General features: G+C 45.7%; 1 protein-coding gene across 3 annotated transcripts in view; it reads right to left on the minus strand.

Moving 5' to 3' along the window:
- The window catches only part of LOC128703956 (glycine receptor subunit alpha-4), a 70578-nt gene extending 45273 nt beyond the window's left edge, over positions 1 to 25305 (minus strand). For 2 of the 3 annotated variants that reach the window (XM_053798843.2, XM_070104813.1), the window contains exon 1: positions 25114 to 25305. The gene's annotated coding sequence lies outside the window, so the exon portion shown is untranslated. Of the gene's footprint in view, positions 1 to 23865; positions 23942 to 25113 lie in introns of those variants that run through there. The other variant, XM_070104814.1, reaches the window with a different exon arrangement.
- Positions 25306 to 26407: the final 1102 nt, after the last annotated feature.

Genomic DNA, 26407 nt, shown 5'->3' on the forward strand with positions numbered 1-26407 from the left:
TCCAGACACTGTCACAGCTCCAGACACTGTCACAGCTGGGGAGGGGCAGAAGGGGCTAAGAAGAGACGTTATTTTTATTAGATAATCAGATAATTTCCCCAGAGAATGTTAGCAACCTTGACACAGGTGAGACACCTATCTTGTGTGAGCAACCTGAAACCTGCCTCCCCTTCCCCTTCCCCTTCCCCTTCCCCTTCCCCTTCCCCTAGCATCTTCCCTCACTACCACATACAATCACTTTATATATATATATATATATATATATATATATATATATATATATATATATATATATATATATATATATATATATATATATATATATATATATACATATATATATATATCAATGTGCTACAGGTGAATGGGAAGCGATACCTCAGATGTCTCCCACTGCATGGTTACTCTGTGTTGCTGGGGGAGCTAGGTAGCTGTCCTGCGTTGCTGGGGGAGACAGGTAGCTGTCCTGGGTTGCTGGGGGATACAGGTAGCTGTCCTGGGTTGCTGGGGAAGACAGGTAGCTGTCCTGGGTTGCTGGGGGATACAGGTAGCTGTCCTGGGTTGCTGGGGGAGACAGGTAGCTGTCCTGGGTTGCTGGGGGATACAGGTAGCTGTCCTGGGTTGCTGGGGGAGCTAGGTAGCTGTCCTGCGTTGCTGGGGGAGACAGGTAGCTGTCCTGGGTTGCTGGGGGATACAGGTAGCTGTCCTGGGTTGCTGGGGGAGACAGGTAGCTGTCCTGCGTTGCTGGGGGAGACAGGTAGCTGTCCTGGGTTGCTGGGGGAGCTAGGTAGCTGTCCTGCGTTGCTGGGGGAGACAGGTAGCTGTCCTGGGTTGCTGGGGGATACAGGTAGCTGTCCTGGGTTGCTGGGGGAGACAGGTAGCTGTCCTGGGTTGCTGGGGGATACAGGTAGCTGTCCTGGGTTGCTGGGGGAGACAGGTAGCTGTCCTGGGTTGCTGGGGAAGACAGGTAGCTGTCCTGGGTTGCTGGGGAAGACAGGTAGCTGTCCTGGGTTGCTGGGGGATACAGGTAGCTGTCCTGGGTTGCTGGGGAAGACAGGTAGCTGTCCTGGGTTGCTGGGGGATACAGGTAGCTGTCCTGGGTTGCTGGGGGATACAGGTAGCTGTCCTGGGTTGCTGGGGAAGACAGGTAGCTGTCCTGTGTTGCTGGGGGAGACAGGTAGCTGTCCTGGGTTGCTGGGGAAGACAGGTAGCTGTCCTGGGTTGCTGGGGGATACAGGTAGCTGTCCTGGGTTGCTGGGGAAGACAGGTAGCTGTCCTGGGTTGCTGGGGGATACAGGTAGCTGTCCTGGGTTGCTGGGGGATACAGGTAGCTGTCCTGGGTTGCTGGGGAAGACAGGTAGCTGTCCTGGGTTGCTGGGGGATACAGGTAGCTGTCCTGGGTTGCTGGGGAAGACAGGTAGCTGTCCTGGGTTGCTGGGGAAGACAGGTAGCTGCCCAGGGTTGCTGGGGAGACAGGTAGCTGCCATGGGTTGCTGGGGGACACAGGTAGCTGTCCTGGGTTGCTGGGGGAGACAAATAGCTGTCCTGGGTTGCTGGGGGAGACAGATAGCTGTCCTGGGTTGCTGGGGGACACAGGTAGCTGTCCTGGGTTGCTGGGGGACACAGGTAGCTGTCCTGGGTTGCTGGGGGAGCTAGGTAGCTGTCCTGGGTTGCTGGGGGAGGTAGGTAGCTGTCCTGGGTTGCTGGGGGAGCTAGGTAGCTGTCCTGGGTTGCTGGGGGATACAGGTAGCTGTCCTGGGTTGCTAGGGAAGCTAGGTAGCTGTCCTGGGTTGCTGGAGGAGACAGGAAGCTGTCCTGGGTTGCTGGGAGAGCTAGGTAGCTGCCCTGGGTTGCTGGGGGAGACAGGTAGCTGCCCTGGGTTGCTGGGGGACACAGGTAGCTGTCCTGGGTTGCTGGGGGAGACAGGTAGCTGTCCTGGGTTGCTGGGGAGACAGGTAGCTGTCCTGGGTTGCTGGGGGAGCTAGGTAGCTGCCCTGGGTTGCTGAGGGAGACAGGTAGCTGCCCTGGGTTGCTGGGGGAGACAGGTAGCTGCCCTGGGTTGCTGGGGGACACAGGTAGCTCTCCTGGGTTGCTGGGGAGACAGATAGCTGTCCTGGGTTGCTGGGGGAGAAAGGTAGCTGTCCTGGGTTGCTGGGGGACACAGGTAGCTGTCCTGGGTTGCTGGGGGAGACAGGTAGCTGTTCTGGGTTGCTAGGGGAGCTAGGTAGCTGTCCTGGGTTGCTGGGGGAGCTAGGTAGCTGTCCTGGGTTGCTGGGGGAGCTAGGTAGCTGTCCTGGGTTGCTGGAGGAGACAGGTAGTTGTCCTGGGTTGCTGGGGGAGCTAGGTAGCTGCCCTGGGTTGCTGGGGGAGACAGGTAGCTGCCCTGGGTTGCTGGGGGACACAGGTAGCTGTCCTAGGTTGCTGGGGAGACAGGTAGCTGTCTTGGGTTGCTGGGGGAGACAGGTAGCTGTCCTGGGTTGCTGGGGGAAACAGGTAGCTGCCTTGGGTTGCTGGGGGAGACAGGTAGCTGCCTTGGGTTGCTGGGGGAGATAGGCTGCCCTGGGTTGCTGGGGGAGCTAGGTAGCTGTCCTGGGTTGCTGGGGAGACAGGTAGCTGTCCTGGGTTGCTGGGGGAGACAGGTAGCTGCCCTGGGTTGCTGGGGGAGTTAGTTAGCTCCCCTGGGTTGCTGGGGGAGCTAGGTAGCTGCCATGGGTTGCTCGGGGAGCTAGGTAGCTGCCCTGGGTTGCTGGGGGAGCTAGGTAGTTGTCCTGGGTTGCTGGGGGAGCTAGGTAGCTGCCCTGGGTTGCTGGGGGAGCTAGGTAGCTGCCCTGGGTTGCTGGGGGAGACAGGTAGCTGTCCTGTGTTGCTGGGGGAGCTAGGTAGCTGCCCTGGGTTGCTGGGGGAGCTAGGTAGCTGTCCTGGGTTACTGGAGGAGCTAGGTAGCTGCCCTGGGTTGATGGAAGAGCTAGGTAACTGCCCTGGGTTGATGGGGGAACTAGGTAACTGCCCTGGGTTGATGGGGGAGCTAGGTAACTGCCCTGGGTTGATGGAAGAGCTAGGTAACTGCCCTGGGTTGATGGAAGAGCTAGGTAACTGCCCTGGGTTGATGGAAGAGCTAGGTAACTGCCCTGGGTTGATGGGGGAACTAGGTAACTGCCCTGGGTTGATGGGGGAGCTAGGTAACTGCCCTGGGTTGATGGAAGAGCTAGGTAACTGCCCTGGGTTGATGGGGGAACTAGGTAACTGCCCTGGGTTGATGGGGGAGCTAGGTAACTGCCCTGGGTTGATGGAAGAGCTAGGTAACTGCCCTGGGTTGATGGAAGAGCTAGGTAACTGCCCTTAGTTGATGGAAGAGCTATGTAACTGCCCTGGGTTGATGGAAGAGCTAGGTAACTGCCCTTAGTTGATGGAAGAGCTATGTAACTGCCCTGGGTTGATGGAAGAGCTAGGTAACTGCCCTGGGTTGATGGAAGAGCTAGGTAACTGCCCTGGGTTGATGGAAGAGCTAGGTAACTGCCCTGGGTTGATGGAAGAGCTAGGTAACTGCCCTGGGTTGATGGAAGAGCTAGGTAACTGCCCTGGGTTGATGGAAGAGCTAGGTAACTGCCCTGGGTTGATGGAAGAGCTAGGTAACTGCCCTGGGTTGATGGAAGAGCTAGGTAACTGCCCTGGGTTGATGGAAGAGCTAGGTAACTGCCCTGGGTTGTTGGAAAAGATACGTATCGGCCCCGTTGGTGATCCTTGCATGTAGTTCCTTAAGGATGCTTGTTGAATACTTGTCTCGAGTTTCAAGGATCTCCGATTTAGTAGTACAGGTTTCAGCTGTGGGTCATCATATGACTAAGACCCGCATCAGGAAACACTTGTCCTGTTTCCTGACAAACCTTACCTAACCTAGTAGAACATAATGATTCTAATGGCCTAAGTTTCCATATCTGTTGAGTTTAGATTCTTGCCTGTGATCATCAGCAGTGCTGTTGTCCAATGCTAAAACGGATGCACCAATATTGTCTCAGTTCAGCTGAGTTTCACGCATCAGGGATACACTGTGAGTCCATCAGGATGTAGGTAAATGGTTCAGAGAACCCACAAGTTGATAAATTACATACATGTGCAACACTTGGGTATCTTTATTGTGGAAACGTTTCGAACCGCGGTGGCTTCATCAGTCCAAGACTGATGGATTGATTCCATCGACTCCAGGCTGAGAGACTGATTACCTCAAACTCCTTCTTTAACCATTCTTCTTTGTATTGGACTTATGAAGTCACTGTGTGGCGACACGTTTCCAGTACCTGGTTAGCATTATTACTGGGATTGTTGAATAGAACCACCTGGTGGTTCACAATTACACTCACCCACTGACTATAAACCCAGAAATACTAATCTTAATCTTAAGATAATAAATCCTAACTAGTCATAAGTTTGCCTATGATACTCCAATATAGACACTTTGTATTGTGCCAAAACAAAAGTATTCACATTGCTAAACTCACAAATTATGATGTAGTCACTTAGCCTTAATACCATAATCTGTAAGGATTTAATGTTAAGAATTAATCTAGTCTGCCCGAAATGCCTAGCCATGCTAGGTGTCCTAGTGGCACCCTCTGTAATTAGTATTTTATGTAAACCACACAATACCCAAAACCTGTAAACCCTTATAGAGAATAAACTTGAAATGAATTGAATTGGGAATATGAATTCTCTTTCAGCCAGGTACACAGCCGTAGGCAGGCCGTGGTTTGGTTGTTGATTTATTGTGGCTTACATGCCAACCCTTGCAACTTATGCAGTTTAAATCACGCATATCATGTTAGTCAGCTTCCAGGCCTTGTCGCAAATACACTGTTATTCGGGGCAGCAAGGCCGTTGCAATATAGAAGGTCCGTGAGAGTGTGCCTGTTGCCTAAACAAGAATATTTAGTAAGGAAATTCCAAAGTGATGTGCACTCACAGCTATAAGACGGGCAGTCTTTATGAAGAACAAAAAGGCACAATACCATGACTGGAACAACACACAAATAACCCACATATAGGAGGAGCTTACGACGATGTTTCGATCAGACTGTGACCATTACAAAGTCACACTAACAGAAAACAGTGAGGGAACCAATATAAGAGAGAGATAAGAAGCTGGAAAAAGGAAGGGAACAAGATATAGGAAGAGGAAGTAGTGGTAGGTAGGTAGTGGAAGTAGTAGAATAAATAGTGAGAGTAGAAAGTAGGGAGAATAATTTAGTGGCACAAGAGAGAAAGGGGAGACAATAACAAAGGTAGTAGCAATAGTAGAGGAATGGAGGGGAAGACTAGGTAGAAGTTAGGTCAGTTTAAGGACAAGAAAAAGGCGCAGGAGAGCTAAGGACCCACAAGGGGTAGCCAAAATGCAGGAAGGGAGGGGATGGGGGTAAATTGGTTAAGAGAACACCATAGGCCGAAGAAAAACAGAGGAGAGAGCATAAGGTTAAGTCACAAGTGTTAAGCTTGGAGAATTTGATTTGCACTCATAGCTGTACGACGGATAATCTTTATCATGGATGCTGTTGTTAAACGGAAGTCTCTAGAGTGACATGCACTCACTGCTGTGAGACATGTAGTTTGTATAATGGATGTTACAATTAAGAGTAAATCTCCAAACTGATGCACACAAACAGCTACGAAGCAGTATGTTAAGAGGAAGTATCTAGAGTGATGTGCACTCATAACTCCTAGTCTAGCTGTCTTTTTTGATGGACATAATGCTTACCAGAGCTGGAATCCAAACACTAATAATACAGATGTTAGACTACCACAACTACCCTGACAACCACAACCACCCTGACAACCACAACCACCCTGACAACCACAACTACCCTGACAACCACAACTACCCTCACAACCACAACCACCCTGACAACTACAACCACCCTGACAACCACAACCATCCTGACAACCACAACCACCCTGACAACCACAACTACCATGACAACCACAACCACCCTGACAACCACAATCACCCTGACAACCACAACCACCCTGACAACCACAACTACCCTGACAACCACAACCACCCTGACAACCACAACTACCCTGACAACCACAACCACCCTGACAACCACAACCACCCTGACAACCACAACCACCCTGACAACCACAACCATCCTGACAACCACAACCACCCTGACAACCACAACTACCCTGACAACCACAACCACCCTGACAACCACAACTACCCTGACAACCACAACCACCCTGACAACCACAACCACCCTGACAACCACAACTACCCTGACAACCACAACCACCCTGACAACCACAACTACCATGACAACCACAACCACCCTGACAACCACAACCACCCTGACAACCACAACCACCCTGACAATCAAAACTACCCTGACAACCACAACTACCCTGACAACCACAACCACCCTGACAACCACAATCACCCTGACAACCACAACCACCCTGAAAACCACAACCACCCTGACAATCACAACTACCCTGACAACCACAACTACCCTGACAACCACAACTACCCTGACAACCACAACCACCCTGACAACCACAACCACCCTGACAACCACAACCACCCTGACAACCACAATCACCCTGACAACCACAACCACCCTGACAACCACAACTACCCTGACAACCACCCCGACAACTACGACCACCCTGACAACCACAACCACCCTGACAACCACAACCACCCTGACAACCACAACCACCCTGACAACCACAACCACCCTGACAACCACAACTACCATGACAACCACAACCACCCTGACAACCACAACCACCCTGGCAACCACAACCACCATGACAACCACAACCACCCTGACAACCACAACCACCCTGACAACCACAACCACCCTGACAACTACAACTACCCTGACAACCACAACCACCCTGACGACCACAACTACCCTGACAACTACAACCACCCGGACAACAACCACCCCGACAACCACAACCACCCCGACAACCACAACCACCCTGACAACCACAACCACCCTGACAACCACAATCACCCTGACAACCACAACCACCCTGACAATCACAACCACCCTGACAACCACAACCACCCTGACAACCACAACCACCCTGACAACCACAACCCCCCTCACAACCACAACCACCCTGACACCCACAACCACCCTGACAACCACAACCACCCTGACAACTACAACTACCCTGACAACCACAACCACCCTGACGACCACAACTACCCTGACAACTACAACCACCCGGACAACAACCACCCCGACAACCACAACCACCCCGACAACCACAACCACCCTGACAACCACAACCACCCTGACACCCACAACCACCCTGACAACCACAACCACCCTGACAACCACAACCACCCTGACAACCACAACTACCCTGACAACCACAAACACCCTGACAACCACAACCACCCTGACAACTACAACCACCCTGACAACCACAACCACCCTGACAACCACAACCACCCTGACAACCACAACCACCCTGACAACCACAACCACCCTGACAAATACAATCACCCTGACAACAACAACCACCCTGGCAACCACAACCATCCTGACAACTACAATTACCCTGACTACCATAACCACCCTGACAACCACAACCACTCTGACAACCACAACCACCCTGACAACTACAATCACCCTGACAACCACAACCACCCTGACAACCACAATCACCCTGACAACCACAACCATGCTGACACCCACAACCACCCTGACAACCACAACCACCCTGACAACCACAACCACCCTGACACCCAAAATCACCCTGACAACCACAATCACCCTGACAACTACAATCACCCTGACAACCACAACCATCCTGACAACTACAATCACCCTGACTACCATAACCACCCTGACAACCACAACCACTCTGACAACCACAACCACCCTGACAACTACAATCACCCTGACAACCACAACCACCCTGACAACCACAACCACCCTGACAACCACAACCACCCTGACAACTACAATCACCCTGACAACCACAACCACCCTGACAACCACAACCACCCTGACAACCACAACCACCCTGACAACCACAACCACCCTGACAAATACAATCACCCTGACAACCACAATCACCCTGACAACCACAATCACCCTGACAACCACAACCACCCTGACAACCACAACCACCCTGACAACCACAACCACCCTGACAACCACAACCGCCCTGACAACCACAATCACCCTGACAACCACAATCACCCTGACAACCACAACCATCCTGACATCCACAACCACCCTGACAACCACAACCACCCTGACAACCACAACCACCCTGACAACCACAACTACCCTGACAACCACAACCACCCTGACAACCACAACCACCCTGACAACCACGACCACCCTGACAACCACAACCACCCTGACAACCACAATCACCCTGACAACCACAATCACCCTGACACCCACAATCTCCCTGACAACCACAATCACCCTGACAACCACAACCACCCTGACAACCACAACCACCCTGACAACCACAACCACCCTGACAACAACCACCCTGACAACCACAAATACCCTGACAACCACAACCACCCTGACAACCACAACCACCCTGACACTCACAATCACCCTGACAACCACAATCACCCTGACAACCACAACCACCCTGACAACCAAAACCACCATGACAACCACAACCACCCTGACAACCACAACCACCCTGACAACAACCACCCTGACAACCACAACCACCCTGACAACCACAATCACCCTGACAACCACAACCACCCCTGACAACCACAACCACCCTGAAAACCACAACCACCCTGACAACCACAATCACCCTGACAACCACAACCACCCTGACAATCACAACCACCCTGACAACCACAATCACCCTGACAACCACAATCACCCTGACAACCACAACCACCCTGACACCCACAACCACCCTGACACCCACAACCACCCTGACAACCACAACCACCTTGACAACCACAATCACCCTGACAACCACAACCACCCTGACAACCACATCCACCCTGACAACCACAACCACCCTGACAACGACAACCACCCTGACACCCACAACCACCCTGACAACCACAAGCACCCTGACACCCACAACCTCCCTGACAACCACAACCACCCTGACAACCACAACCACCCTGACAACAACCACCCTGACAACCACAACCACCCTGACACCCACAACCACCCTGACAACCACAATCACCCTGACAACCACAACCACCCTGACAACCACAGCCACCCTGACAACCACAATCAAGCTGTCAACCACAACCACCCTGACACCCACAACCACCCTGACACACACAACCACCCTGACAACCACAACCACCCTGACAACCACAACCACCCTGACAACCACAACCATCCTGACAACCACAACCACCCTGACAACCACAACCACCCTGACAACCACAATCACCCTGACAACCACAACCACCCTGACAACCACAACCACCCTGACAACCACAACCACCCTGACAACCACAATCACCCTGACAACCACAACCACCCTGACACCAACAACCACCCTGACAACCACAAACACCCTGACAACCACAATCACCTTGACAACCACAACCACCCTGACAACCACAACCACCCTGACAACCACAACCACCCTGACAACGACAACCACCCTGACAACCACAACCACCCCGACAACCACAACCACCCTGACAACCACAACCATCCTGACAACCACAACCACCCTGGCAACCACAACCACCCTGACAACCACAATCACCCTGACAACCACAACCACCCTGACAACCACAACCACCCTGACACCCACAACCACCCTGACAACCACAACCACCCTGACAACCACAACCACCCTGACAACCACAACCACCCTGACAATCACAACCATCCTGACAACCACAACCACCCTGGCAACCACAACCACCCTGACAACCACAATCACCCTGACAACCACAACCACCCTGACAACCACAACCACCCTTACAACCACAACCACCCTGACAACCACAATCACCCTGACAACCACAACCACCCTGACACCAACAACCACCCTGACAACCACAACCACCCTGACAACCACAATCACCCTGACAACCACAACCACCCTGACAACCACAACCACCCTGACAACGACAACCACCCTGACAACCACAACCACCCTGACAACCACAACCACCCTGACACCCACAACCACCCTGACAACCACAACCACCCTGACAACCACAATCACCCTGACAACCACAATCACCCTGACAACCACAATCACCCTGACAACCACAACCACCCTGACAACCACAACCACCCTGACAACCACAACCTCCCTGACAACCACAACCACCCTGACAACCACAACCACCCTGACAACCACAACCACCCTGACAACCATAACCACCGTGACAACCACAACCACCCTGACAACCACAACCACCCTGACAACCACAACCACCCTGACAACCACAACCACCCTGACAACCACAACCACCATGACAACCACAATCACCCTGACAACCACAACCACCCTGACAACCACAACCCCCCTCACAACCACAACCACCCTGACACCCACAACCACCCTGACAACCACAACCACCCTGACAACCATAACCACCCTGACAACCACAATCACCCTGACAACCACAACCACCCTGACAACCACAACCACCCTGACAACCACAACCACCCTGACACCCACAACCACCCTGACAACCACAACCACCCTGACAACCATAACCACCCTGACAACCACAACCACCCTGACAACCACAACCACCCTGACAACCATAACCACCCTGACAACCACAACCACCCTGACAACCACAACCACCCTGACAACCACAACCACCCTGACACCCACAACCACCCTGACAACCACAACCACCCTGACAACCACAACCACCCTGACAACCACAACCACCCTGACAACCACAACCACCCTGACAACCATAACCACCCTGACAACCACAACCACCCTGACAACCACAATCACCCTGACAACCACAACCACCCTGACAACCACAACCACCCTGACAACCACAACCACCCTGACAACCACAACCACCCTTACAACCACAACCACCCTGACAACCACAACCACCCTGACAACCACAACCACCCTGACAACCACAACCACCCTGACAACCACAACCACCCTGACAACCACAACCACCCTGACAACCACAACCACCCTGACAACCACAACCACCCTGACAACCACAACCACCCTGACAACCACAACCACCCTGACAACCACAACCACCCTGACAACCACAATCACCCTGACAACCACAATCACCCTGACACCCACAACCACCCTGACAACCACAATCACCCTGACACCCACAACCACCCTGACAACCACAACCATCCTGACAACCACAATCACCCTGACAACCACAACCACCCTGACAACCACAATCACCCTGACAACCACAACCACCCTGACAACCACAACCACCCTGACAACCACAACCACCCTGACAACCACAATCACCCTGACAACCACAATCACCCTGACAACCACAATCACCCTGACACCCACAACCACCTTGACAACCACAATCACCCTGACAACCACAACCACCCTGACAACCACAATCACCCTGACAACCACAACATACTACATGGTCATAGTTAAGTATAATATGAAACATAGTCAGAAAATTCACACAAACCCAGAAACAAAATAATGATGGCGTCAAGCCGAGAGAATAATTAGACAAGACATAATTCCCACAATTCTGATGACATGTTAAAATCTCGTGGCCTTAATGAGGTGAATTGTTTTGTCTTGACCTAAATATATTTTATTAAAAAATATATTACGTTTTAGGGAGCTAAACCCTCATGGTATATGCACAGTTTAGTTCATGGTACCTGGAGCTAGAGTCTAGTAGTATACACTGAGATATACGCGCATTTCAGTGTATATATTATTATTATTATTATTATTATTATTATTATTATTATTATTATTATTATTATTATTATTATTATTATCATTATTATTATTATTATTATTATTATTATTATTATTATTATTATTATTATTATTATTAATATTATTATTATTATTATTATTATTATTATCATTATTATTATTATTATTATTATTATTATTATTATTATTATTATTATTATTATTATTAATGACTGGTATTGCTGACTAATATGAGAGTTGGTAACCAAATTGTCTTACCTGTGTAGAGCTTTATCAAGTTATGTTTCACCCTGTGTAGAGCTTTATCAAGTTATGTTTCACCCTGTGTAGAGCTTTATCAAGTTATGTTTCACCCTGTGTAGAGCTTTATCAAGTTATGTTTCACTCTGTGTAGAGCTTTATCAAGTTATGTTTCACTCTGTGTAGAGCTTTAACAAGTTATGTTTCACTCTGTGTAGAGCTTTATCAAGTTATGTTTCACTCTGTGTAGAGCTTTAACAAGTTATGTTTCACTCTATGTAGAGCTTTAACAAGTTATGTTTCACTCTGTGTAGAGCTTTAACAAGTTGTTTCACTCTGTGTAGAGCTTTAACAAGTTATGTTTCACTCTGTGTAGAGCTTTAACAAGTTATGTTTCACTTTGTGTAGAGCTTTATCATGTTATGTTTCACTCTGTGTAGAGCTTTAACAAGTTATGTTTCACTCTGTGTAGAGCTTTATCAAGTTATGTTTCACTCTGTGTAGAGCTTTAACAAGTTATGTTTCACTCTGTGTAGAGCTTTATCAAGTTATATTTCACCCTGTGTAGAGCTTTATCAAGTTATGTTTCACCCTGTGTAGAGCTTTATCAAGTTATGTTTCACTCTGTGTAGAGCTTTATCAAGTTATGTTTCACTCTGTGTAGAGCTTCATCAAGTCATGTTTCACTCTGTGTAGAGCTTTATCAAGTTATGTTTCACTCTGTGTAGAGCTTCATCAAGTCATGTTTCACTCTGTGTAGAGCTTTATCAAGTTATGTTTCACTCTGTGTAGAGCTTTATCAAGTTATGTTTCACTCTGTGTAGAGCTTTATCAAGTTATGTTTCACTCTGTGTAGAGCTTTATCAAGTCATGTTTCACTCTGTGTAGAGCTTTATCAAGTTATGTTTCACTCTGTGTAGAGCTTTATCAAGTTATGTTTCACTCTGTGTAGAGCTTTATCAAGTCATGTTTCACTCTGTGTAGAGCTTTATCAAGTCATGTTTCACTCTGTGTAGAGCTTTATCAAGTTATGTTTCACTCTGTGTAGAGCTTTATCAAGTTATGTTTCACTCTGTGTAGAGCTTTAACAAGTTATGTTTCACTCGGTGTAGAGCTTTAACAAGCTATGTTTCACTCTGTGTAGAGCTTTATCATGTTATGTTTCACTCTGTGTAGAGCTTTAACAAGTTATGTTTCACTCTGTGTAGAGCTTTAACAAGTTATGTTTCACTCTGTGTAGAGCTTCATCATGTTATGTTTCACTCTGTGTAGAGCTTTATCAAGTTATGTTTCACTCTGTGTAGAGCTTTATCAAGTTATGTTTCACTCTGTGTAGAGCTTTAACAAGTTATGTTTCACTCTGTGTAGAGCTTTATCAAGATATGTTTCACTCTGTGTAGAGCTTTATCAAGTTATGTTTCACTCTGTGTAGAGCTTTATCATGTTATGTTTCACTCTGCGTAGAGCTTAATCAAGTTATGTTTCACTCTGTGTAGAGCTTTAACAAGTTATGTTTCACTCTGTGTAGAGCTTGATCATGTTATGTTTCACTCTGCGTAGACTTAATCAAGTTATGTTTCACTCTGTGTAGAGCTTTAACAAGTTATGTTTCACTCTGTATAGAGCTTCATCAAGTTATATTTCACTGTGTAGAGCTTTATCAAGTTATGTTTCACTCTGTGTAGAGCTTTAACAAGTTATGTTTCACTCTGTGTAGAGCTTCATCACGTTATGTTTCACTCTGAGTAGAGCTTTATCAAGTTGTTTCACTCTGTGTAGAGCTTTAACAAGTTATGTTTCACTCTGTGTAGAGATTTATCAAGTTATGTTTCACTCTGTGTAGAGCTTTAACAAGTTATGTTTCACTCTGTGTAGAGCTTTATCATGTTATGTTTCACTCTGTGTAGAGCTTTATCAAGTTATGTTTCACTCTGTGTAGAGCTTTATCATGTTATGTTTCACTCTGTGTAGAGCTGTATCAAGTTATGTTTCACTCTGTGTAGAGCTTTATCATTAGGTTTCACTCTGTGCAGAGCTTTATCAAGTTATGTTTCACTCTGTGCAGAGCTTTATCATGTTATGTTTCACTCTGTGTAGAGCTTTATCAAGTTATGTTTCACTCTGTGTAGAGCTTTAACAAGTTATGTTTCACTCTGTGTAGAGCTTTTTCAAGTTATTTTTCACTCTGTGTAGAGCTTGAACAAGTTATGTTTCACTCTGTGTAGAGCTTTATCAAGTTATGTTTCACTCTGTGTAGAGCTTTATCATGTTATGCTTCACTCTGTGTAAAGCTTTATCAAATTATGTTTCACTCTGTATAGAGCTTTATCATGTTATGTTACACTCTGTGTAGAGCTTTATGTTTCACTCTATGTAAAGCTTTAGCAAGTTATGTTTCACTCTTTGTAGAGCTTTATCATGTTATGTTACACTCTGTGTAGAGCTTTATCATATTAGGTTTCACTCTGTGTAGATCTTTATCAAGTTATGTTTCACTCTGTGTAGAGCTTTATCAAGTTATGTTTCACTCTGTGTAGAGCTTTATCAAGTTATGTTTCACTCTGTGTAGAGATTTAACAAGTTATGTTTCACTCTGTGTAGAGCTTTATCAAGTTATGTTTCACTCTGTGTAGAGCTTTAACAAGTTATGTTTCACTCTGTGTAGAGCTTTATCAAGTTATGTTTCACTCTGTGTAGAGCTTTATCAAGTTAGGTTTCACTCTGTGTAGAGCTTTATCAAGTTATGTTTCACTCTGTGTAGAGCTTTATCATATTAGGTTTCACTCTGTGTAGAGCTTTATCAAGTTATGTTTCACTCTGTGTAGAGCTTTATCAAGTTGTTTCACTCTGTGTAGAGCTTTAGAAAGTTATGTTTCACTCTGTGTAGAGCTTTATCATGTTATGTTTCACTCTGTGTAGAGCTTTAGCAAGTTATGTTTCACTCTGTGTAGAGCTTTATCATGTTATGTTTCACTCTGTGTAGAGCTTTAACAAGTTATGTTTCACTCTGTGTAGAGCTTTATCATGTTATGTTTCACTCTGTGTAGAGCTTTATCATTAGGTTTCACTCTGTGTAGAGCTTTATCAAGTTATGTTTCACTCTGTGTAGAGCTTTATCATTAGGTTTCACTCTGTGTAGAGCTTTATCAAGTTATGTTTCACTCTGTGTAGAGCTTTAGCAAGTTATGTTTCACTCTGTGTAGAGCTTTATCAAGTTATGTTTCACTGTGTGTAGAGCTTTATCATGTTATGTTTCACTCTGTGTAGAGCTTTAGCAAGTTGTGAATCACTCTGTGGAGAGCTTTAGCAAGTTGTGAATCACTCTGTGGAGAGCTTTAGCAAGTTGTGTTTCACTCTGTGTAGAGCTTTATCGTTATGTTTCACTCTGTGTAAAGCTTTATCAAGTTATGTTTCACTCTGTGTAGAGCTTTAACAAGTTATGTTTCACTCTGTGTAGAGCTTTATCAAGTCACGAATTACCAGAGCTCTACAAGTTTATATAAAGCTCTACAACAAATCATATAAAGCTCTACACGAGGTTCATATACAATGGAATATATAAATCAATATTAACTGTTACGTCTGAAATCTGAGACTCATTTGTGGCCAACAGAAAATAATTGATTTCTGTGGGAGGGGAAATATGTAACCTTGTAAAGGATGGTGATTCTGTGGGAGGGGGAATATGTAACCTTGTAAAGGATGGTGATTCTGTGGGAGGGGGAATATGTAACCTTGTAAAGGATGGTGATTCTGTGGGAGGGGGAATATGTAACCTTGTAAAGGATGGTGATTCTGTGGGAGGGGGAATATGTAACCTTGTAAAGGATGGTGATTCTGTGGGAGGGGGAATATGTAACCTTGTAAAGGATGGTGATTCTGTGGGAGGGGGAATATGTAACCTTGTAAAGGATGGTGATTCTGTGGGAGGGGAAATATGTAACCTTGTAAAGGATGGTGATTCTGTGGGAGGGGGAATATGTAACCTTGTAAAGGATGGTGATTCTGTGGGAGGGGAAATATGTAACCTTGTAAAGGATGGTGATTCTGTGGGAGGGGAAATATGTAACCTTGTAAAGGATGGTGATTCTGTGGGAGGGGAAATATGTAACCTTGTAAAGGATGGTGATTCTGTGGGAGGGGAAATATGTAACCTTGTAAAGGATGGTGATTCTGTGGGAGGGGGAATATGTAACCTTGTAAAGGATGGTGATTCTGTGGGAGGGGGAATATGTAACCTTGTAAAGGATGGTGATTCTGTGGGAGGGGAAATATGTAACCTTGTAAAGGATGGTGATTCTGTGGGAGGGGGAATATGTAACCTTGTAAAGGATGGTGATTCTGTGGGAGGGGAAATATGTAACCTTGTAAAGGATGGTGATTCTGTGGGAGGGGGAATATGTAACCTTGTAAAGGATGGTGATTCTGTGGGAGGGGAAATATGTAACCTTGTAAAGGATGGTGATTCTGTGGGAGGGGGAATATGTAACCTTGTAAAGGATGGTGATTCTGTGGGAGGGGGAATATGTAACCTTGTAAAGGATGGTGATTCTGTGGGAGGGGAAATATGTAACCTTGTAAAGGATTGTGATTCTGTGGGAGGGGGAATATGTAACCTTGTAAAGGATGGTGATTCTGTGGGAGGGGGAATATGTAACCTTGTAAAGGATGGTGATTCTGTGGGAGGGGGAATATGTAACCTTGTAAAGGATGGTGATTCTGTGGGAGGGGGAATATGTAACCTTGTAAAGGATGGTGATTCTGTGGGAGGGGGAATATGTAACCTTGTAAAGGATGGTGATTCTGTGGGAGGGGGAATATGTAACCTTGTAAAGGATGGTGATTCTGTGGGAGGGGAAATATGTAACCTTGTAAAGGATGGTGATTCTGTGGGAGGGGGAATATGTAACCTTGTAAAGGATGGTGATTCTGTGGGAGGGGGAATATGTAACCTTGTAAAGGATGGTGATTCTGTGGGAGGGGGAATATGTAACCTTGTAAAGGATGGTGATTCTGTGGGAGGGGGAATATGTAACCTTGTAAAGGATTGTGATTCTGTGGGAGGGGAAATATGTAACCTTGTAAAGGATGGTGATTCTGTGGGAGGGGGAATATGTAACCTTGTAAAGGATGGTGATTCTGTGGGAGGGGGAATATGTAACCTTGTAAAGGATGGTGATTCTGTGGGAGGGGGAATATGTAACCTTGTAAAGGATTGTGATTCTGTGGGAGGGGAAATATGTAACCTTGTAAAGGATGGTGATTCTGTGGGAGGGGAAATATGTAACCTTGTAAAGGATGGTGATTCTGTGGGAGGGGAAATATGTAACCTTGTAAAGGATGGTGATTCTGTGGGAGGGGAAATATGTAACCTTGTAAAGGATGGTGATTCTGTTTTCAGATTTACAACTGTCTGTTTACAGAGTTAGGTGTTAACACCCAGGTACCTATTTACTGTTAAGTGAAACGGGGATAGCAGGTGTAAGGAGACTTACACCCTAGGTACCTATTTACTGTTAAGTGAAACGGGGATAGCAGGTGTAAGGAGACTTACACCCCAGGTACCTATTTATTTTTAAGTGAAACGGGGATAGCAGGTGTAAGAAGACTTACACCCCAGGTACCTATTTATTTTTAAGTGAAACGGGGATAGCAGGTGTAAGAAGACTTACACCCCAGGTACCTGTTTACTGTTAATTGAAAAGGGGATAACAGAAGTAAAGAAACATATACCCAATGTACCTCTTCAGGTCACTTGTTCTATCTAGGCTGGAATATTGCTGCACACTAACAGCACCTTTCAAGGCAGGTGAAATTGCCGACCTAGAAAATGTACAGAGAACTTTCACGGCGCGAATAACGGAGATAAAACACCTCAATTACTGGGAGCGCTTGAGGTTCCTAAACCTGTATTCCCTGGAACGCAGGAGGGAGAGATACATGATTATATACACCTGGAAAATCCTAGAGGGACTAGTACCGAACTTGCACACGAAAATCACTCACTACGAAAGCAAAAGACTTGGCAGACGATGCACCATCCCCCCAATGAAAAGCAGGGGTGTCACTAGCACGTTAAGAGACCATACAATAAGTGTCAGGGGCCCGAGACTGTTCAACTGCCTCCCAGCACACATAAGGGGGATTACCAACAGACCCCTGGCAGTCTTCAAGCTGGCACTGGACAAGCACCTAAAGTCAGTTCCTGATCAGCCGGGCTGTGGCTCGTACGTTGGTTTGCGTGCAGCCAGCAGCAACAGCCTGGTTGATCAGGGGCTGATCCACCAGGAGGCCTGGTCACAGACCGGGCCGCGGGGGCGTTGACCCCCGAAACTCTCTCCAGGTAAACTCCAGGTAAAACCTATTTACTGTTGAGTGAAAAGTACCTTAGTTCATTTCACATTTAAGATAATAAGTCTAGCCTCCAGGATGCCACCCACAACAGTAGATTAAGACCCAGGTACCTATTTACTGTTTGATAAACAGCTACAGGTACCTAGTTGCTCTGCATATTATGTCTGGAAAGGGCATACCAATACTACAACGAATAATATTAATAATATTAATGTCTGAGAAGACAGTATTGTTTGTACCACCATCTCTGTTGACAATACGGATGATGTGTGCGTGTTTGAGGTGTGTGTGTGCGTGTTTGAGGTGTGTGTGTTCACCTCCTCCACCACGCACTCCACACACAATGCTTGAGCCTTGGCTCACACTCAAAAGCACGAGGGTTCGATTTTCCGGGTCGGGTGAGAGACTTAGAAACCCGTATCCTCACTACAGTTGTCCCTATTAACCTATCTGATGTTCATGTTCAGTTATCGGTAAATAGGTACCTAGGTGTTAGTCTCATTACACCTGCTGCCTCTTTGTCACCTAACCAGGGACTTTCTATACAGTATGTCACTGATGTCAGCTATGGTCTGTATACGTTGTACCATGTACTGCTAGAAATAAAGATTATTATTATTATTATTATTATTATTATTATTATTATTATTATTATTATTATTATTATTATTATTATTATTATTATTATTATTAAGTCTGTGTACTTGCGTCTCAATTTCCGTGCTGCTTGCGGGTGTTAGAACCAGCAGCATTACTGCTTGTGTTAGCCTCGGTGATAGGGTAAACACAGGTCGTGTGCCATCACCTGTGTGGTGGTAAACACGTCCTGCCATCACCCATCTGATGGGTAACACACAGATGCCCACCACATATGTGCTGGGCATCTGTGTGTTACCCATAGACATACATCTGTGTTACCCATACCAATACATCTGTGTGTTACCCATACATCTGTGTGTATGTACACTGAGAGATGTTAGACCCACCTTGCAGTATAGCACCGTCTTGGAACCCACACCTCAGAAAATATGCTAAGAAACGAGAAACAGTGCAGAGGTACGTATTGAAGCTTGTTGCACACCTGAGAGGTGTAGGTTACGAGGAGAGACTAACGTAATGGAGTCTAACGACTCAAAGCCAGAAGAACCAGACGAGATATAACACAAAACGCGTGCAAAACGAATAACCGGGAAGGTCGGCAGATAGATATTCAACTTTCTAACAAATATTAATATTAATATTAAACAGTGAAATCACAGGCTGCTACACTGAAAAAAAGTGTTGTCCTGCAAGAAACTCATTACAGTTGTGACCGGGTGTGGAAGTGTGAATTGCTCATTACTCTATAATTTGTTCATGATTGTAGCCATGTATAAACGTAAGTAACCATTCTACAGAATTTATTACCTTTGTAACTTGTGAGCTCATTACCTTTGTACCTAGTTCAGCTATCAAAACTTTGGGGGCCCAGTCCCTGGACCCATTACGTACCTCTGTAATCTGTAAATACCTTTGTAACTTGTCATGATTGTGACCAGACCTACCTGGAGTTCATTACCTTTGTAAATTGTGAGTTCATTACCTTTGTAAATTGTGAGTTCATTACCTTTGTAAATTGTGAGTTCATTACCTTTGTAAATTGTGAATTCATTACCTCTGTAACTTGCTCAGCTATCAAAACTTTGGAGTCCAGTCCCTGGACCCATTATGTACCTCTGTAATCTTTTGACTACCGCCCACAGGATGGGTATGGGGTGACTACCGCCCACAGGATGGGTATGGGGCGCATAATAAACATTAAACTAAACTAAAACTGCAAGAAACAGTATTGGTCCCGCTTCTCTTCCTCATCACAAAGACAGGGACATAAATCATGGCACAGTATCATCCATCGTAGACGATACTAGAATCTGAGAGTGACATCCATAGAAAAGAAAGTCTCTAACATGATATAAACAGTTTGCCAGGGGGCCACGGACAACAATATCATGTTCATTAAGGACAAGGTTAGGTTAGGTTAGTCAAGAAACAGGATAAGTGTTTCCTGACGCGGGTCTTACTTATATGGTGGAGCTTTTGGTCATCTGATCGCGGCCTTCCACTGGCTGACCGGTCCATCCCTTTAAAAATTAAGGTTATAATCATAACCATTGTTTTTAGGACAAATTTAAGTTACTACGTCACGGAAGAATGTAGAAAATAAAAAAATATGAGTACAAGACTAACTCAAACCACTCAATAAAACGTAAGCCAAATGTGAAAGACCTGGGAGTGATAATGTCAGGTCTCACATGCATGGAGCACAACATTGTATTATTGCAACTGCAAGGAAAATGATAGGCTGGATAACAAGTATCATCACTGGGTTGCCATCTCTTTTGCAGGTTCCCTCAAAAGAAGAGTTGGCAACCCAGTGATGATACTGTTCAGGTCACTTGTTCTCTCTAGGCTGGAATATTGTTGTGTACTAACGACCCCCTTTATAAAAACATAAGAACGAAGGAAAACTGCAGCAGGCCTACTGGCCCATGCGAGGCAGGTCCAAGTCTCCTACCGGCTTAAGCCAATGCACCCAACCTAGTCAGGTCAGGTCACATTGACTTAAGGGAGGAACACGGCAACCGTCCTGGTAGCACAAGCTATCAGGCCCAACTCACACCCACCCACATCTACTCATGTATTTATCCAACCTATTTTTAAAGCTACACAACGTTCTGGCCTCTATAACTGTACTTGGGAGTTTGTCCCACTCATCCACAACTCTATTACCAAACCAGTACTTTCCTATATCCTTCCTGATTCTGAATTTTTCTAACTTAAAACCATTGCTGCGAGTCCTGTCTAGGCTAGATATTTTCAGCACACTATTTACATCCCCTTTATTTATTCCTGTCTTCCATTTATACACCTCAATCATATCCCCCCTAATTCTACGTCTTTCTAGAGAGTGAAGATTCAGGGCCCTTAGTCTATCCTCATAGGGAAGGTTTCTGATACATGGGATCAACTTTGTCATCCTCCTTTGTACATTTTCCAGAGCATTTATATCCATTCTGTAATACGGTGACCAAAACTGTGCAGCATAATCTAAATGAGGCCTAACCAAGGATGTATAGAGTTGAAGAACAACCTGAGGACTCCTATTATTTATGCTTCTTGATATAAAGCCAAGGATTCTATTAGCTTTATTGCGAACACTTATGCACTGTTGTCTTGGTTTCAGATTACTGCTAACCAGAACTCCTAAATCTTTTTCGCAATCCGTAATATTAAGATCTACATTATTTAGTTTATATGTGGCATGGTTATTGTCCTGTCCAACATTTAGAACTTTGCATTTGTCTATATTAAACTGCATCTGCCACCTCTCCGACCACTGCATCAATCTACTCAAATCTTCCTGGAGTGCTCTAATGTCCTCGTCAGAATGAATTCGACGGCCTATTTTGGTGTCATCGGCAAACTTGCTGATGTCGCTCTTTATGGCCTCATCTATGTCGTTTATGTATATTGTGAACAGCAGGGGGCCCAACACTGACCCCTGTGGAACACCGCTCGTGACGCTTCCCCACTCTGATTTCTCCCCATTTATGCAAACTCTCTGCTGCCTATTTGTCAACCATGCCTCTATCCAGAAAAAAATTTCTCCTCCTATTCCATGCGCCTTAATTTTCCTCAATAGTCTCTGATGTGGAACCCTGTCAAAAGCCTTACTGAAGTCCATGTGCACAATATCATATTCATTACCATGATCTACCTCCTCAAATACCTTAGTGAAAAAAGTTAACAAATTCGTAAGGCAGAAACGCCCCTTTGTAAAACCATGCTGAGATTCGTTGATCAATTTATGCTTTTCAAGATGGCTACGAACTGCCTCGGCAATTATTGATTCCATAAATTTTCCCACTATGGAGGTTAGGCTTATTGGTCTATAGTTGGAAGCTAAGGACCTGTCACCTGCTTTGAAAATAGGTATCACATTTGCCATTTTCCACTTATCTGGCACCATGCCAGTTTGTAGTGATATGGGAGGCAAAATTGGTGAGTTGGAAAATGTACAGAGAACCTTCCCAGCTCACATAAACTCTGTCAAGCACCTAAATTACCGAGAGCGACTGAAGTCACTAGAACTGTTCACCTTAGAACGTAAGCGAGAGATACATCACAATCTGCCCCTGGAGGGATTGGTCTCAAACCTGCAAACCGAAATTACTACTTATAAACACAAGAAGCTTGGCAGACGGTGTAAGATATCTCCAGTGAAAAGCATTGGAGCGATGAGTACCCTGAGAGAGAACTCAATAAATGTTAAGGGACCACGACTCTTCAACACCCTCCCTTCATGTATAAAGATCACCACGAAAGACTTAGCTGTCTGCAAGAGTGAACGTGACAAGTTCCTCGAAACAGTTCCTGTGCTACATACTTTGGACTGCAGGCGGTGGGCACTAACATCTTGAGCGATCTAGGAAGCCTGGTCTGAGACCAGGCCGGGGAGATGGTGACCTCCGAAAGCAACTCCTGGTGGCTGCAACTTCCTTGGGTCCAGAGATGTGCAACTTGCTTTCACGGTGGCCCCGTGGTCTAGGGGCTAAAGCTCTCGCTTGACACGGCGACGGTCCGGGTTCTTTACACTGGTTGTCTATGTTCACCCATCAGTAAAATGGGTACCTGGGTGTTAGTGGACTGGTGTGGGTCGCATCCTGGGTGTTAGTGGACTGGTGTGGGTCGCATCCTGGGACAAAACTGACCTAATTTGCCCGAAATGCTCTGTATAACAAGGGGGGCTTTCTATATGGTAGCATGTCACTGATGTCAGCTATGGTCTGTATATCTTGTACATGTACTTGTTTACCTGGAGTTTACCTGGAGAGAGTTTCGGGGGTCAACGCCCCCGCGGCCCGGTCTGTGACCAGGCCTCCTGGTGGATCAGCGCCTGATCAACCAGGCTGTTGCTGCTGGCTGCACGCAAACCAACGTACGAGCCACAGCCCGGCTGATCAGGAACTGACTTTATTATTATTATTTTTTATTATTTATTATTTATTATTTATTATTTATTATTTTTATTATTATTATTTATTATTATTATTATTATTATTATTATTATTATTATTATTATTATTATTATTATTATTATTATTATTTGTGCACACAGTTTTTCTGACTGGGAAACAAGTTGTTCTGATGAAACTGAGAACAAAATGATCATTTCAGAACTTAATGTAATCTAATGGCTATAATCATAACCATAATTCTTAGAGGGGCTGACTGGTAAGCCAGCGGAAGGCCTCGGTCAGATGACCAAAAGCTCCAGTTTCGAGTCATCACATAACTAAGACCCGGGTCAGGAAATACCTTATTTCAAACCGTAAGTGTTCTGCCAGTAGCCACAGATGGTTACATCAGGTGGAGTAAAGGTGCTTGTCTACAGTACTATGCTGCCAGAAATTAAGTTCATTTAGGTACAAGTAGACATAAGCACAATTATTATATATAGTATTAATTACTTAAGATAAAAAAAAGTCAGTGACTTATTTACATTGAGATTCTTAAGAACATAAGAAAGAAGGAACACTGCAGCAGGCCTACTGGGCCATGGGAGGCAGGTCCAAGTCTCCTACCGGCTTAAACCAATACCCCAACCTAGTTAGGTCAGGTCACATTCACTTAAGGAAGGAGCACGGCAACTGACCTAGTAGCACAAGCTAGTCAGGTCCAACTCACACCCACTCATGTATTTATCTAACCTATTTTTAAAGCTACACAACGTTCTGGCCTCTATAACTGTACTCGGGAGTTTGTTCCACTCATCCACAACTCTGTTACCAAACCAGTACTTTCCTATATCCTTCCTGAATCTGAATTTTTCCAACTTAAAACCATTGCTGCGAGTCCTGTCTAGGCCAGATATTTTCAGCACGTTATTTACATCTCCCTTATTTATTCCTGTCTTCCATTTATCCACCTCAATCATATCCCCCCTAATTCAAGGTCTTGCTAGAGAGTGCAGATTCAGGGTCCTTAGTCTATCCTCATAGGGAAGGTTTCTGATACATGGGATCAACTTTGTCATCCTCTTTTGTAAGGACTCCAGTGGGGTTCTTGAGGACTCCAGTGGGGTCCTTCAGGACTCCAATGGGGTACTTCAGGATTCCAGTGGGGTCCTTGAGAACTCCAGTGGGGTCCTTGAGGACTCCAGTGGGGTCCTTCAGGACTCCAGTGGGGTCCTTGAGAACTCCAGTGGGGTCCTTCAGGACTTCAGTGGGGTCCTTCAGGATTCCAGTGGGGTCCTTGAGAACTCCAGTGGGGTCCTTCAGGACTCCAGTGGGGTCCTTCAGGACTCCAGTGGGGTCCTTCAGGACTTCAGTGGGGTCCTTCAGGATTCCAGTGGGGTCCTTGAGAACTCCAGTGGGGTCCTTGAGAACTCCAGTGGGGTCCTTCAGGACTCCAGTGGGGTCCTTGAGGACTCCAGTGGAGTCCTCTCCAACAGAAATACAATAAATCACTGAATTTTTGGGTGGTTACGCCAAATAATTTACGTAAATATTACAATATAAGACAACTGTTGACACAAACTTGTACAATTAACCTCAATCAACTTACACTGGGTAACTGGAAGCTTGTCTTCTGTGCTGCTACACTGTCAAGAACAGCAGCAGCAGCAGCTATAGCAGCATATCACAGCGTCCGTGTTCATTCCCAAGTACAGGAGTGGGTGTACGTGCTTATAAACTCAAAAGTTTATTTAGAAATTAGATCATTGTTGAACTTAATCCAAGAGGAAGTGTTGGTGGTTTATAGGGCCACTGATAACTTACGCCGTATAATGATGTTAATAAGATAACCTGTGATAGGGAGAGTTAGCTACCCAGGATAACCTGTGATAGGGAGAGTTAGCTACCCAGGATAACCTGTGATAGGGAGAGTTAGTTACCCAGGATAACCTGTGATAGGCAGGGTTAGCTACCCAGGATAACCCAAGAAAGTCAGTGCTTCATCGAGGACTGCCTGTCTTATTTCCATTGTGAGCCTTCATTCTTGTCCCCCAGGATGCTACCCACACCAGTCCACTAACACCCAGGTACCTACTTACTGCTAGGTGAAGAGTGACAATAGGTGTCTTAAGGAAACACGTCCTAATGTTTCCACCCTTACCGGGGATCGAACCACGACCTCAATCTGTGAGCTGAGTGCGTTAGTACAGGACATATGAACCAGCTGTCAGAACTGATTCATTTCAGACATGGACCTGCTGTCCATGTTCACCTAGCAGTAAAATAGGTGCCCGAGTGTTAGTCGACTGATGTGGGTTGCATCCTGGGGATAAAACTGACCTAATATGTGGGAAATGGTCTGCATAACAAGGAGCATAGTAGTATGTCATTGATGTCAGGTATGACATTATTATTATTATTATTATCATTATTATTATTATTATTATTATTATTATTATTATTATTATTATTATTATTATTATTATTATTATTATTATTGGGTGTTTCCTTTGTCCATGATGCCTCCTACAGCAGTCGACTCTTAGATACCTATTTCCTGTAATGTAAACAGAGGCAGCAGGTATAAGGAGACTTATCAATCATATCACCTCGCTAGGAGATTGAATTTTGGCACTTTCGGTTGTGACTTGAATTCTCTGGCATTGTAGAGCTAAAGCTTTCTCAATAGCAACAAGTACTCACCTAATTGTGGTTGCAGGGGTCGAGACTCAGCTCCTGGGTCCTGTATCTCTCAGTGTATATGCACCGAGAGTTGTGTATATATCTTAGAGTATAAACACTGAGAGCTTACTGATGGTGTACATTAAAAACAAGAGAGAGAGAGAGAGAGAATGTCTTACCTGGCGTGGTAGAGGACTGCAAGCATGACAAGCAGTGAACCC

Source organism: Cherax quadricarinatus, chromosome 95 (assembly GCF_038502225.1).
Source record: "Cherax quadricarinatus isolate ZL_2023a chromosome 95, ASM3850222v1, whole genome shotgun sequence".
In the NCBI taxonomy this organism is placed as follows: domain Eukaryota; kingdom Metazoa; phylum Arthropoda; class Malacostraca; order Decapoda; family Parastacidae; genus Cherax; species Cherax quadricarinatus.